The sequence below is a fragment of the Piliocolobus tephrosceles genome, chromosome 2, assembly GCF_002776525.5.
Source record: "Piliocolobus tephrosceles isolate RC106 chromosome 2, ASM277652v3, whole genome shotgun sequence".
Classification (NCBI taxonomy): domain Eukaryota; kingdom Metazoa; phylum Chordata; class Mammalia; order Primates; family Cercopithecidae; genus Piliocolobus; species Piliocolobus tephrosceles.
In genome coordinates, this window is record NC_045435.1 from 49,937,849 (window position 1) to 49,951,144 (window position 13,296).

Genomic DNA, 13,296 nt, shown 5'->3' on the forward strand with positions numbered 1-13,296 from the left:
ATAGCTAACAGTATACTTATTGGTAAAGACTGAAAGCTTTCCCCCAAGTTTGTGAACAAGACGAGGGTGTTTGCCTTCATGACTTCTACAGTGTGCTATAAGTTCTAACCAGGAAAATGAGGCAAGAAAAATAAATAAAAGGCATCCAGAAAGATGAATGGAAAAGAAAGAGAGAGAGAAAGAAAGAAAGAAAAGACAGAGGAAAGAAAAAAGGAAGAAGGGAAGGAAGGAAGGACACTATATTTGCAGAAGACATGGTCTTGCATATAAAAAATTCTGTCATCAAGGAAGAAAGAGAGAAAGGAGGGAAGGAAGGAAGAAATAAAGAAGGAAGGAAGGAAGGACACTATTTGCAGAAGACATCATCTTGTATATAGAAAATTCTATCATCAAGGAAGAAAAGAGGAAGGAGGGAAGAAAGGAAGAAATAGGAAGGAAGAAACTAGGGCTAATAAATGAATTCAGGGAGGTTTCAGGATATGAGATCAATATACAATATATCAAAAATCAGCTGTGCTTCTATATACTAATAACAAAGACCCAAAAATGAAAATAAATAACAATTCCATTTATAATGAAAAGATTAAAATACTATATTTAACAAGAGGCAAAAGCCTTGTACACAGAAAATTACAAAGTGTTTTTGAAAGCAATTAAGGAATACCTAAATAAGTGGAAAGACATATGTGTTTATGGTTTGGAGGGCTTAGCATTGTAAAGACAGTAAGACTGCCCAAATTTATTCACAGATTCAATGCATTCCCTATCAAAATTATAGCTGCCTGTTTTTGTGTTTTTATGTTTTTTTTTTTTTTTTTTTTTTTGCAGAAAACTGACAAGGTGATCCTAAAATTCATATGAAAATGCAAGAGACACAGAATAGCCAAAAAAAAGTCTTGAAAAAGAACAAAGTTGGATAAATTGCACTTCCTAATTTCAAAACTTACTTCAAAATGACAGTAACCAAGATTACATGTTACTGGCATAGGTACAGACATGTAAATAAATGAGTTAGAATTGAGAATCCAGAATACTGCCCCACATTTAGATTAATTGATTTTCAACAGGGAGCCAAGACAATTCAATGGGAAAAGAAGTCTTTTCAATAAAAGCTACTGAGAGAACTGAACAGCTGTAGGCAAAAGAATGATCCTACCTCATACCATATATGAATTATGTCAAAATAGATCATAAACCTGTGTAAGAGCTAGAACCATAAAACTTTTAAAGGAAACAGGTATTAATCTTCATGACATTGGACTAGACATTGGTTTCCTATATATGACACCAAAAGTACAAGCAACAAAAGAAAACATAAGTTGGAATTATTTAAAAATTAAAAACTAAGGCCAGGTGTAGAGGCTCACTCCTGTAATCCCCGCACTTTGGGAGGCTGAGGCAGGTGGATCACGAGGTCAGAGGAAGCCCATCCTGGCTAACATGGTGAAACTCCGTCTCTACTAAAAATACAAAAAATTAGCCCAGAGTGGTAGCACGTACCTGTAGTCCCAGCTACCCAGGAGGCTGAGGCAGGAGAATCGCTTGAACCCGGGAGGTGGAGGTTGCAGTGAGCTGAGATCACACCACTGCACTCCAGCCTAGGTGACAGAGCAAGACTCTGTCTCAATTTAAAAAAATTAAAAACTAAAACCTCTTAAAAATTAAAAACTTGTGCTTTAAAGGACACTATCAAAGAAGTGAAAATAAAACATGCAGAATGAGAGAAATATTTGCAAATCATATATCCTAGTATCTAGAACATAAAGAACTTTTGCAACTCAATCATAAAAAGATATGTAACCCATTTTAAAAACAGACAAGGCTTTGAATAGCCATTTCTCCAAAGAAGATATATAAACAGACAGTAAACACGTGAAAATATGCTTAACATTATTAATCATTGGGGAAATACAAATCAAAAACATGAGATACCATGTCACACCTACTATGATGTACTATGATATACTATGATGGCTACAATCAAAAGAAAACATCAATAATGCGTGCTGGCAAGGATGTGGAGAATGTGAAACTCTTATACATTGCTACTGGGAACGTAAGATGGTGCAGCTGCTGTAGAAGAGTTCTCCAAAAGTTACACGTAGAATTACCATATGACCCAACAATTCTGCTCCGAGGTATGTACCCAAGAGAATTGAAAGCATATGTTCACAAAAACACTTGTACACGAATGTTCATAGTGGCATTATTTACAAGAGCTAAAGAGCAGAAATAACTCAGATGTCCACCAACTGATGAATGGATACACAAAATGTAGCAATAGGCTGAGTGCAGTGGCTCACACCTGTAATCCCAGCACTTTGGGAGGCTGAGGCGGGTGGATCACCTAAGGTTGGGAATTCGAGACCAGCCTGTCCAACATGGTGAAACCCCGTCTCTACTAAAAATACAAAAATTAGCCAGGTGTGGTGGCAGGCGCCTGTAATTCCAGCTGCTTGGGAGGCTGAGGCAGAAGAATTATTTGAACTCAGGAGGCAGAGGTTGCAGTGAGCCGATATTTGGCACTGCACTCCAGCCTGGGTGACAGAGTGAGACTCAAAACCCTGATTTTAAAAAATCTCTCTGCTCTGTAGTTATCAGGGTCAGTTTCATGTTTGGACTGACAGTGAGATACATCAAATGATTCCAGACATCACATCTGGACAAAACAAAGTCCTTAGGAAGAAAAGAGTTCATCTGCCTGAGCTGTTCTCTTAAGAAGGAGGAAAATTTTCCCCAAAGCCCCCAACAGATTGGGACTTACATCTCATGACCAGAACTGATTCATGTGCCCATCCTAAGATAACCATTGCAAACAGGAATGGGATTAATTTCAGACCGTTGAGGCCTAACCTAGATCTTAGGGTGATATCAGTCCACTTTCACTGCAGCGACTGGATGAAGAAGGGGATGGAAACTGAACAAAGTAAGAAGTAGGAAGGATAGGGAGAAATAGATGCTGGATAGGAAGGCAATACCTTTATTAAGTAATCTCAATAGCATAGGATTAATTCAATTTTTATGTATTTTACCTCATATCAATGTATTCAATGAACTAGAAGGAAGTACATGGACAATGTTAAATCCAGTGTTCTCCAGGGAGATTTAAGATGAAAGAGTACCAACCAAAGATGCACCATGACCGCCATCTTCCCTGCCAGAGATTCTCCAGGGAGGTTCCCTCCTCCAATCACTGGATCTAGCAAACATGTTAGCTCAGAACAAGGGGAATCCCACCTTGGAATTGCATTATGTGTAGCTCAGCAGCAAGAATGAGTTAAGAAAGCTTGACTTATAGAATATTTTACTCCTGTTCATTAGTAAAAAAAAAAAAAAAAAAAAGTTAACAAAAAGTACAAATAAACCACAAGACTATTTTTAAATGGGCAAAGGACTTGAACAGATGCTTCATTGAATGATATACATCAATGGCCCCTGAGCATGTGAAGTGTTCAACTTCATAAGTCATCGTGGAAATAGCATTTCTGACAGCAAAAGCATTGAAAAGCCAATTGTTTTGAGGATATAAAGCAGCTCAAATAATCAAATATTGCTGGTAGGAGTAGAAAATGATAGACCCATTTTGGAGGACAGTTTGTTAGTCTCTTATGAAATTCAACAACACCTGCCCTATGATCCACCATTCCCCTCCTAGCTATTAATCTGTTAGAAATGAAAATATGCCCACAGAAAGACTTGCTCAAGAATGTTCAGAGCAGCCTTATTCATAACAGCTAAAAGTAGAAACGACCCAACGTCTACCTCAGGAGAATGGATAAACAAATTGTGACATATTATACAATGGAATATCGCTGAGTAATAAAAAGGAAGAAGCTGTCTGGGCATAGTGGCTCACGCCTGTAATCCCAACACTTTGGGAGGCCAAGGCGGGCAGATCACAAGGTCAAGAGATCGAGACCTTTCTGGCCAACATGGTGAAATCCCATCTCTACTATACAAAAATTAGCTGGGTGTGGTAACAGGTGCCTGTAATCCCGGCTACTTGGGAGGCTGAGGCATGAGAGTTGCTTGAACACGGGAGGTGGAGGTTGCAGCGAGCCGAGATTGCACTACGGCACTCCAGCCTGGCAAAAGAGCGATACTCCGTCTCTAAATAAATAAATAAAATGGAAGAAGCTACTGTGACCAGCCCTACGTGGGTGAATTTCATACACATGATGTTGAGTGAAAGAAGCCAGCCCCGGAAAGTACTTACTGTTTAGTTCCATTTATATCACGTTCCACAGCAGGTACATCCAATTCATGTTGATAGAAATCAGGAGAGCGATTGCCTAAGAGGGTTAACCGGAAAGAAACATGAGAAAACCCTCTGGAGTGGCAGCGATGTCCTATATCCTGAGAACTGTGTTGAGTACACAGGTGTACACACTTATCAAAATACTTTTATCTGTGTCCTAAGATTCATGCATCTCAATATATGTAAATTTCACTTCAATTAAAACAAACGTAAAAAGTGAGGGGCAGATATGATGACTGAAGGGACAGTGTCTGGAGCCCAATCAGAAGAGCCAGGATTTCGGGGCTAAAGGGTTTGACTCTGGTGTTCTAGGGCCCTGGGGAGCCATGGGAGGTGTTAAAACAGGTTGCAGGAGGACCTGGCTCAGTATTGCCATGTGTTCCGGGCACACTGTGGCTCTGTCAGCTCAGCTCTGCTGTTTGGTGGCTGAGTCAGCTTAGCCCCCAGTGTCTGGGCTTTCTCATCTGCCTCCTCCTTCCTGCAACACCTTGGAAAGCTTGTCTCTGAGGAGAGGCTCAGCTGGAGGCAGGGCACCCTTGGCACCCCTCTTCCCCCAACCGTCCCCAGCCCCTGGGGAACCAGGAGTGAAGAGCCGCCCCCACAGCCACAGCCCCTGCTTTCCTAAGCAGAGCGCGACGGAGGCTTCTGATAAATCTCATTTGGAGTGTTAGCCACCAGCCCAGTGCCGGCTCAGGCTTTCTCCTCGCTCAGCGTGGGTGATGACTCACTGCGTGGGAGGAGGAGAGAGGCGCCTGCTCTGCCCAGGGAGGTCGGCTGCAGCTGTGGGAGGAAAAGCTGCCCATCCCTGTGGGGATGTGGGGTTTCCGCTCCCAAATTGTCTGCTTTCTATTCCATCCAGGCAGGATGAAGGAACAGAAAGGGCTTGAATTTTAGGGACAGACCAAGCTGGAGGACATCCTGTGCAAGCCTCAGATTCCACATCTGTAAAATGGAGTGGAGGCACCTTAGGGCTTTGGGTACATGTCAGTTATTGGAAGGTTGCTCTTTAGGAAAAGGTGTGAAGGGGTGGGAAAGCAGGATATGGAAGGGAAGTTGGCTGAGCATTGAAGCAGCCTCAAGTAGGTCTGGCTTTGGTCTGACTCACTGGGGGCTACAGAATTGGTCATACCCTACAAAGTTGTTCCTGGCCCAGCTGAGATGGGGCAACCTTTTGCACCCCCATGTCAGTCATTATTGTGGGATGCTCTTGGAGGTGCCCAACCGTATCTGCTCCTGTTAACAGACAGGAGAATGGGGACAGCTGCAAGCTGTTAACACAACTGGAAGGTAGGCACGCTGGCTTGGTTCAGCAGCCCCAACGGCGACTCCTACAGGGGGTAAAATACCCACTGCCCAGAACTTATGTGAGTTCACAAAATAGGCAGTGAAGACATAGTAACTATTTCAGCTACATGAGAAAGAAGACCTAGGAACATAAATGCGTGTGCCCTGCCTACTGTAGACTGAACATGGCTGGACCCAGGGCAGGCTGAGAATCTAGTCTATGTGCCTAAGCAGGAGCAATATCAAGCATACTTAAGAGCCAGCATCTGGCAGAGCAGCTGAGGCCTGGAGGCTCCCTTTAGTTCCTGGATCATAAGAAAGTTTGGGGTGACCAAGGAAGGTGGTTGGGGTAGTGGTGGGAGGCCCTTAGGGACTTGGGACAGTGGCTGCCTACCATCTAGTGTTACCAGCTTGTCCATCATTCTGCCTTACGTCCATGCACCTGGAAATGTTTGTTCACACCTATCCTGAGCCAGGCCATGTATCTCAAGGGACATCTGGTCACCTGCCTACACTGATGTCTCTCTATTATGTGCAACTTGAGAATTGGCCACTGGGCATTACCTGGTCTATCCAACACAGTACTCTGTTTTTGATGGGATTTTCCAGAAACTGAGTTAGAAATGTCCCTGGGATGTCAGTATCTCCTTCTAAAAGCCCACTGTACTTCATGGAAGGAAAGAACACTGACTTTGGAGTCAGACAGACCTGGGTTTGAATCCAGCTCTGCCATTTGTGGGCCTTGATAAAAGTTAGCTTTTCAAAACCCCATTTTTTCTTTTCTGAAGTGATTTCACTTTCATAGGTTCACCACTCACACTAGAGAGGCAGGCTTATCCTGCTTCTAGATCCTAATGGACCCTTTTAATCTCTGGGGAGGAATAACTTATCCTGTCAGTTTCAGGCCCCAGTTCCAGGAATTGCACCACAGAGGCTTAATTACTTCCTAAGAAATAGACATAACTATTGTTACAGGATCCTTGGGGTGCCCCTTCACCAGCTGGAAACCTCTGTGGCCAGTGTGGTGCCTTTGCCTGCGTATTGCTCTGGCCCACTGAGCCTGGGGGACTGCGCTTGGCTCGCACTACCGGCCTACATCTCAAGGGTGAGCCAGGTGTGGAACGGTGAGGGGTGTGTGAGCGAGTGTGGAGTATGGCCACTGTGCATACCCACTGTGGTGGGGTAGGCAGCCCCAGGTGCCGGCATGCTGGGTACCTGTGAGACTGCAGCTGGACCAGGTATACCATAAGCAGCTCCCATGGCTGACACTGGGGAATGTGGTGGTGGTGGCTGGAAGCTTGGAGACACCAGGAACCTCAGAGCCCTAAAGAGGGGGTCACAGCTCTGGCTCAGGGAGCTCCTAGGTCTAAGCTCCCCAAAGAGTCACAGCTCTTCTCTTCTCTCCTTCTTGTCATGCACAATGTGGCGAGCAAGAGGCATGTTTCAGCCCTATTTGTATTACAGCTCTTTTAGCCCTGCCATTTGGCGGGTCCCCAGTTCTTGTCTTGTGTCCAAGAAGAATGAGGTACACAGACAAGTGGAGGAGCAAGATGAAAAGGAGTTTTATTGAGTGATGGAACAGCTTAGAGGAGACTCACTCAGAGGAGACCTGCAGTGGGTAGTTCCTCTTTATAGCCAGAGTGTCCTGACAAGTGTTCAGCTCCTAGCAGAGAGAGTTGCTGCTCTCTGCAGGCAGGTCATCCAGAAGAGTGTTCAGCTCTTAGCAGAGAGGGTGGCTGTTCTTTGCAGGCAGGTCATCCCAACCAGTGTTCAGCTCTCAGCAGAGAGGGGACCCTGGAGTGAGTAGCTCCTCTCTGTAGCTGGCTGTACTGTTGTCTCTTGGGTCTGGCTGAGACCGAGGTTTCTATGGGCCTCAGAGGGGAGGATGTGTGTGCTGATTGGTACATGGGAGGCCACAGGTGGGTCCAGAAAAGGCACCACAAGTTCCCACTCCAGTCCATAAGACTGGAGGTCTGGCCTGCAGGCATCAGACCCTTCCCAGCTTGAGGGTGGGGCTTCACCAGGGACCCACCCCCTCCACGCTGGAGCCTGTCTGCCTGCTGCTGCCATTCATAGTGCCCAGGCTGTTTGTTCCAAGGTGAACAAGCCCGACAGTGCCCTAGCTAGGCCTCATACTTATTCCGAGATCGGAGTAGGTGCTGGGAGTAGGCAGTAGGAGCAGACATCTCTGAGCCTACAGGGACAGAGGTGACAGAGAGTGCAGAGATGCCTGGGTTTGCAGCCGTTGCTAGGAGCCTGCAGCTGTGCCCAGGAGGGCAGTGCTCCTGCCTGATCCTGGCTCCCTATGGCTCCATGGACTAGCAGCACTGCCCCAGACCCAGCTCTGCCTCGGGGCCCCTCTCTGTCTACCCCTCAGTGCCCAACCACACTGCTCCCCTGCCAGTAGGTCACTCAGACTAGCTCCATTGTGGCAGCTCCCAGGGTGGCGGGCTCCGGGAGGCTCCTGGGGGCAGGCTCTGGCGACTGCCTGCCTCCTCTCCACCTTTTCCCATGGGTGGTGGGCGAGGTGCAGGTGGCACGGTGGCCCTGGTCAATCCTGCACAAATGAACCCAATGCTCTTGGGGCCGGCTCCACGAGTCCCGGCTGCGCCTTCCACTGGGTGCTCGCAGGCTCGCAAGACATGGCAGGGAGTGAGGTTGAGGCCGTAGTGGAAGCTCCCTGTGGGAGCAGGTCCTGTCCAGCTGTGTGAGGGTGCGAGTGGCACAGTCGGCTGCCTTGGGGACACAGAGCACACCACTGCTGTTCTAGCAGCTGCTCCTGCTGCCACCACCCATGCCTCCCTGCTGCAGCCAGCGTGACAGCAGCGGCTGCTCCAGATGGCCCGCCACGGCTGTCACTATTAGATGAGCGCCCTCTTTGTGCCCCATTCGGCTGCCCCTCTCTTGGAAAGATGACCTGGCCATGGGATGGCCTTTGCCAGTAAGCTCTGTCCTTTCTTTGGAATCCTGAAGGGTTGGTGAGGAGCCTTACTTGGAACCTGCTGTCAGAGATGCAGACTTCAAAGGGGCCGGTGGGACAAGAATGTAGTGGACACAGGGTGGGTCGTGGCCTGGGGGTGAAGGGCAGATGCCTCAGGAGGCGCTTGGAGGCCTGAGGCTGGTCAGGGCTTGAGGCCAGACATGCAGGCTCCCCGTCTGGGCTTTTGGCTGTGCTGAGATGGGCAGGGCTTGGTAGGGATGCTGCCACATCTGGAAAACAGTTCTGGCAGCCCGTGGGGACAGCCAGCCACTTTCCGGCATGTGTCCACACCACATTGTGCTGTCATAGCTTCCCCGAGCTGTAAATAGACATCCTCCCACCGGAAGCTTGCTTTTCTGCTGTCTCTTGGACAAGGTGGCATTTTCCAAAGCTTGGTCACATCAAAACCAGTTCTTATCAGGAGGGATCAGATCATTTTTCTTCCTTTTAGAGCACGATCACACCCAGGGGATAGACTTCGTTAATTGTTTTGTGAAAACTTGGCATTTGGATACTTCCTAATGGTTTTTATTGTGTGTAGTTGGGGAAGCAACACACACACATACACGTACAAACATATAAACATTTACATATCTATAAGGATTTATATATAATTGTATATTCATAGTATCTTATTGAATTATGATTACAGTACAATGAAATGAGTAAATCTTAGGTGTATGGCTTGATGAAGTTTTACCTCTGTTTATACTGCTGTAACTCCTGCCAAGATCAAGGAATAGAACATTTCCATCTCCCCAGAAAGTTCCCTGTGCAACTTTGTAGTAAATAGCCATTACCCACCACCTACTACAAAGCAACTGCCATCTGGCTTTTATCACTGCAATTCAGTTTTGCCTGTTTTTGAAATTTGCGTGATGGGATCATAGTCTAAAGTCTTTTGTGTCTAGTTTGTTTGTTTGTTTATTTAGAGACAGGCTCTCACTCTGTTGCCCAGGCTGGAGTGCAGTGTCCTGATCATGGTTCACTGCAGACTTGACCTCCTAGGCCCAGGAGATCCTCCTACCTCAGCCTCCTGAGTAACTAGGACCATAGGCATGTGCCACCACACCTGACTAATTTTTGCTTTTTGTTTTTTTGTAGAGGCAAGGTTTCACCACATTGTCCAGGCTGGTTTCAAACTCCTGGGCTCAAGTGATTTGCCTGTCTCAGCCTCCCAAAGTGCTGGGACTACAGGCATGAGCCACCATGGATAGCCTGTGTCTAGTTTCTTTCACTCATCAATAACGTTACTTGAAATTCATCCATGATGTTGCGTTTTTCAGTAGCCACTCTTTTTTTATTGCTGGAATAGTATTGGATTATATGACTATACCACAATTTGTTTATACAGTTTCCCATTGATGGACAAGAGCCAATTTAGTTTAAGCATAATAGACATAGGGAGTATTGAATTTCAGTAAACACAATGTCAGGGATGAATGGAGGGAAACTTAGAGATCATCTGTCTAAACTTTCTTATTTTGCACATGAGGCTCGGAGAAGGAAAGTGACTAGTCCAAAGTCACACAGGTTTGTCAGGTCAGAACTAAGGCCAAATCAAGTCTTCTACTTCTCTGCCCAGTTGGGGCTATTTATCTCCCCCTCTCCATATCTCACTGTATCTCTTAATCAGATGTGAAGAAGTTAATCCTTTACTTCCTAAAAGGATTTCTACAGTTTTTCTTTTCTTTTTTTGAGATGGGGTCTCACTCCTGTCGCCCAGGCTGGAGTGCAGTGGTGCAATCACAGCTTACTGTAGCCTGGGCTTAGATGATCCTCCCATTCTTAGCCTACCGAGTAGCTGGGACCACAGGTGTGCACCACCACGCCTGGCTAATTTTCCGTATTTTTAGTAGAGATGGGGTTTCGCTGTGTTGCCCAAACTTACAGTTTTTCTATGTATACAATCCCCCAAGAGTATATAATACAATTTACTTCCAAGGTGGCAAAAACTTGTCTGTTATGAAGTGAGATGGATTTATAAATGTTCATAAAAGAGAAAAATAAGATTCACAAGAAACAATCTGTTTGCAACAAGATCGGACATGCCAGAAAACACAGTATAGGGTTAAGTATTTTTCAGGCAGCCTTGCGGAGATGCTAGAAGTCTACCAGCCCCCAGATATCATTCCAGGAGTGATTTGCTTTATTTCTATCTTTTTACTGCAATAGAAAAGCCACATAAATTCAGATGGATCTGGGTTCAAATCTTGCCTCAGACCTTTTGTAGCTGTGTCGCCTTGGACAAGTGACTGCTTCTCTGAGCCTCAGTTTCCCCCTCTGTAAATTGAAGATGATAATAGCATCTGTCTTATAATGGTGTTGGGGAATACATTTCCTGGCATGCAGTGGATACTTAATACATCCTTCTTGGTTATAAATTTGGATTTGCAGCCTAGAGTGGCTTGAAGACAGGGGGTGGCTCTGGCAGAAGCAAAGGTAGGGAAGTGAGAGTCTGGGTTGAGGTGTGTGGGAGACCATTTTCTTCCTATGAAGTTTGAAATTTTCCTTGGCAAGAGCCTCGTGCCTTTCGGGTCTCTGGCGCCTGGCCTTGTCTGTCTGATTAGATTTCCCTGGGGTCCTATCTCAGAAACGAAGGCCAGGAAAAGGGCAAGGCTTATGTGGTCCGGAGGTCACGGAGCTGGGCCTTGGTGGTCACACGGCCTTGTAGTGGAGCCCCAGCCTGGTGCTGAGCCTGTGGAGGGCTGAGCCACAAGAAAAAGGGAAAGGCCTAAGTAGGTAACTGCCGTGTTTCCATGGACTTTTCAAGGCCTCGGGAGACCCGATAGAATGGGGCCTCAAGATTCGGGGTGTCTGGAGCAGGGGATGGAGTGGGCTCACTGGGCAAGCCTGGGTTGAGATCCCTGCTTCCTCATCAACTAGCTGTGTGGCCTTGAGTGAGTCGTTTTCACCCCCTGAGCCTCAGTTTCTTCCTCTGCAAAATGCAGAGTCATTTCTTTTGGGAGATTTCAAGGATCCAATGGGACAACAATGGGAGCATGGTGAAGAGTCCTTTCCCCTGGTCTAGCTGATGGCTGAGAAGTCACCAGCCACAACTCATTGACCTGTTAAGTTACTGAAGCCCCCCCAATCCCAGATCCTGGGCAAGCCAGGCAGTTTCCATAGGTATCCCCATAATTCACCTCCTGTCCAGCCCCAGCACAAGGCGACAAGCTCAGCACAGGTGATGGAAGAACATGGCTGTTGTTCTCCCATGCGAAATGACTTTGGGAATTTCCTGGTGACTTTTCTCTCTGGGACTTTCCTCGTGGCCAGATATTGTTTGCTGAGAGTCCTGAACCATGCCTTCCCCTCTCTGAGTTTCTGTTGCTTTAACTTTAAATGGGATGATAAAAGCACAAGTATTAGAAGATTATTGTAAGGATTAAATGGAGTAATGATTGCAAAGCACTGAACAGAGCCTGGTTAAGTGCAGTAGTTAAGAGAATGGGCCCAGGATTCAGGCTGGGTTCAAGTCCCGCCTCTACCATTTCCTGGCTGTGTTAACTTGGGAAACTGCTTAAGTTTTGGGCCTCCATTTCCTTAGCTGAAAACTATGAATATGACTGGAATCCATTTTATAGAGTGGTTGGATAGCACTGAAATAACAGATGTGAAAAAATAAAATGACTGGAAGCTAACCAAAAGTTTGTTAAGTGGTGGGATGCAGACATCATCTGTGTGGGTGACAATGGTTAAGAATTCCCTATTCTTCAATTTTGCTGTCTTATCAGTCAGAGCAATATCATTGAGTTTTAATCAGTTATAGCAATAGAATTGAATTTCAGTAATACCATAGCAGCCTCTTTTTTCTTTTTAAAATTATTCTTTCTGGAATATGGTAACTGAATTTTTTTTTTTTTTTTTTTTTTTGAGACAGAGTCTTGCTCTTTTGCCCAGGCTGGAGTGCAGTGGAGTGATCTCAGCTCACTGCAGCCTCTGCCTCCCGGGTTCAAGCAATTCTCCTGCCTCAGCCTCCCGAGTAGCTGGTACTACAGGCATGCGCCACCACACCCGGTTAATTTTTGTATTTTTGTAGAGACAGGGTTTCGCCATGATGGCCCAGATGGTCTTGATCTCCTGACCTCGTGATTCGCCCCTCTTGGTCTCCCAAAGTGCTGGAATTACAGGCGTGAGCCACTGCGCCCGGCCACTGAAAAGATTTAAACTGTTGCGTCCCAATACAGTTGTAGAACGGCCATGTGAACCTGAGCAAGTCACTTCCTCTCTGTGGACCTCACTTCCCTCCTCTGTAAAATTGGGATAATTATGCCAACCTTGTGGGGTTCCTCTGAGGGTGAGATAGGACACTGGGGGCCCAACTCCCAGCTCACCCTCCGGCCGAGGATCTGCTTCCCACACACTGTGATTTCCTGGCTTGCCACTGTGCTCTACAGTTGCCATGGTAGGAAAATTCTGGCTACAGGGCATTATGACAACTCGTTGCCATTAATGCAAAGTTGGTGTGTGCTTATTCTTCTGGCTGTCTGCACCTGGACCTAAGGACGAGGACTGGGAGCGGGGCTGGGTTGCAGGAAACCATCAGGATTCCTGGCTCCTCCAGCCATCAGGAAACCTGGCAAAGGAGGCCTGCTCCAGGGAAAGGCAAGGCGTCTGGGCTTTGGTGTCAGACAGACCTGGGCTTGATCTCAGTCTTGTTCTTTTAAATATGCATGCCATTGGGCAATCCCTTTGATCCTCAATAACAAGATAACAACGGCGTTTACCTCTAAGGGTTACTAGGGCACTGTGTTTGTGCCCAGTAAGTGTT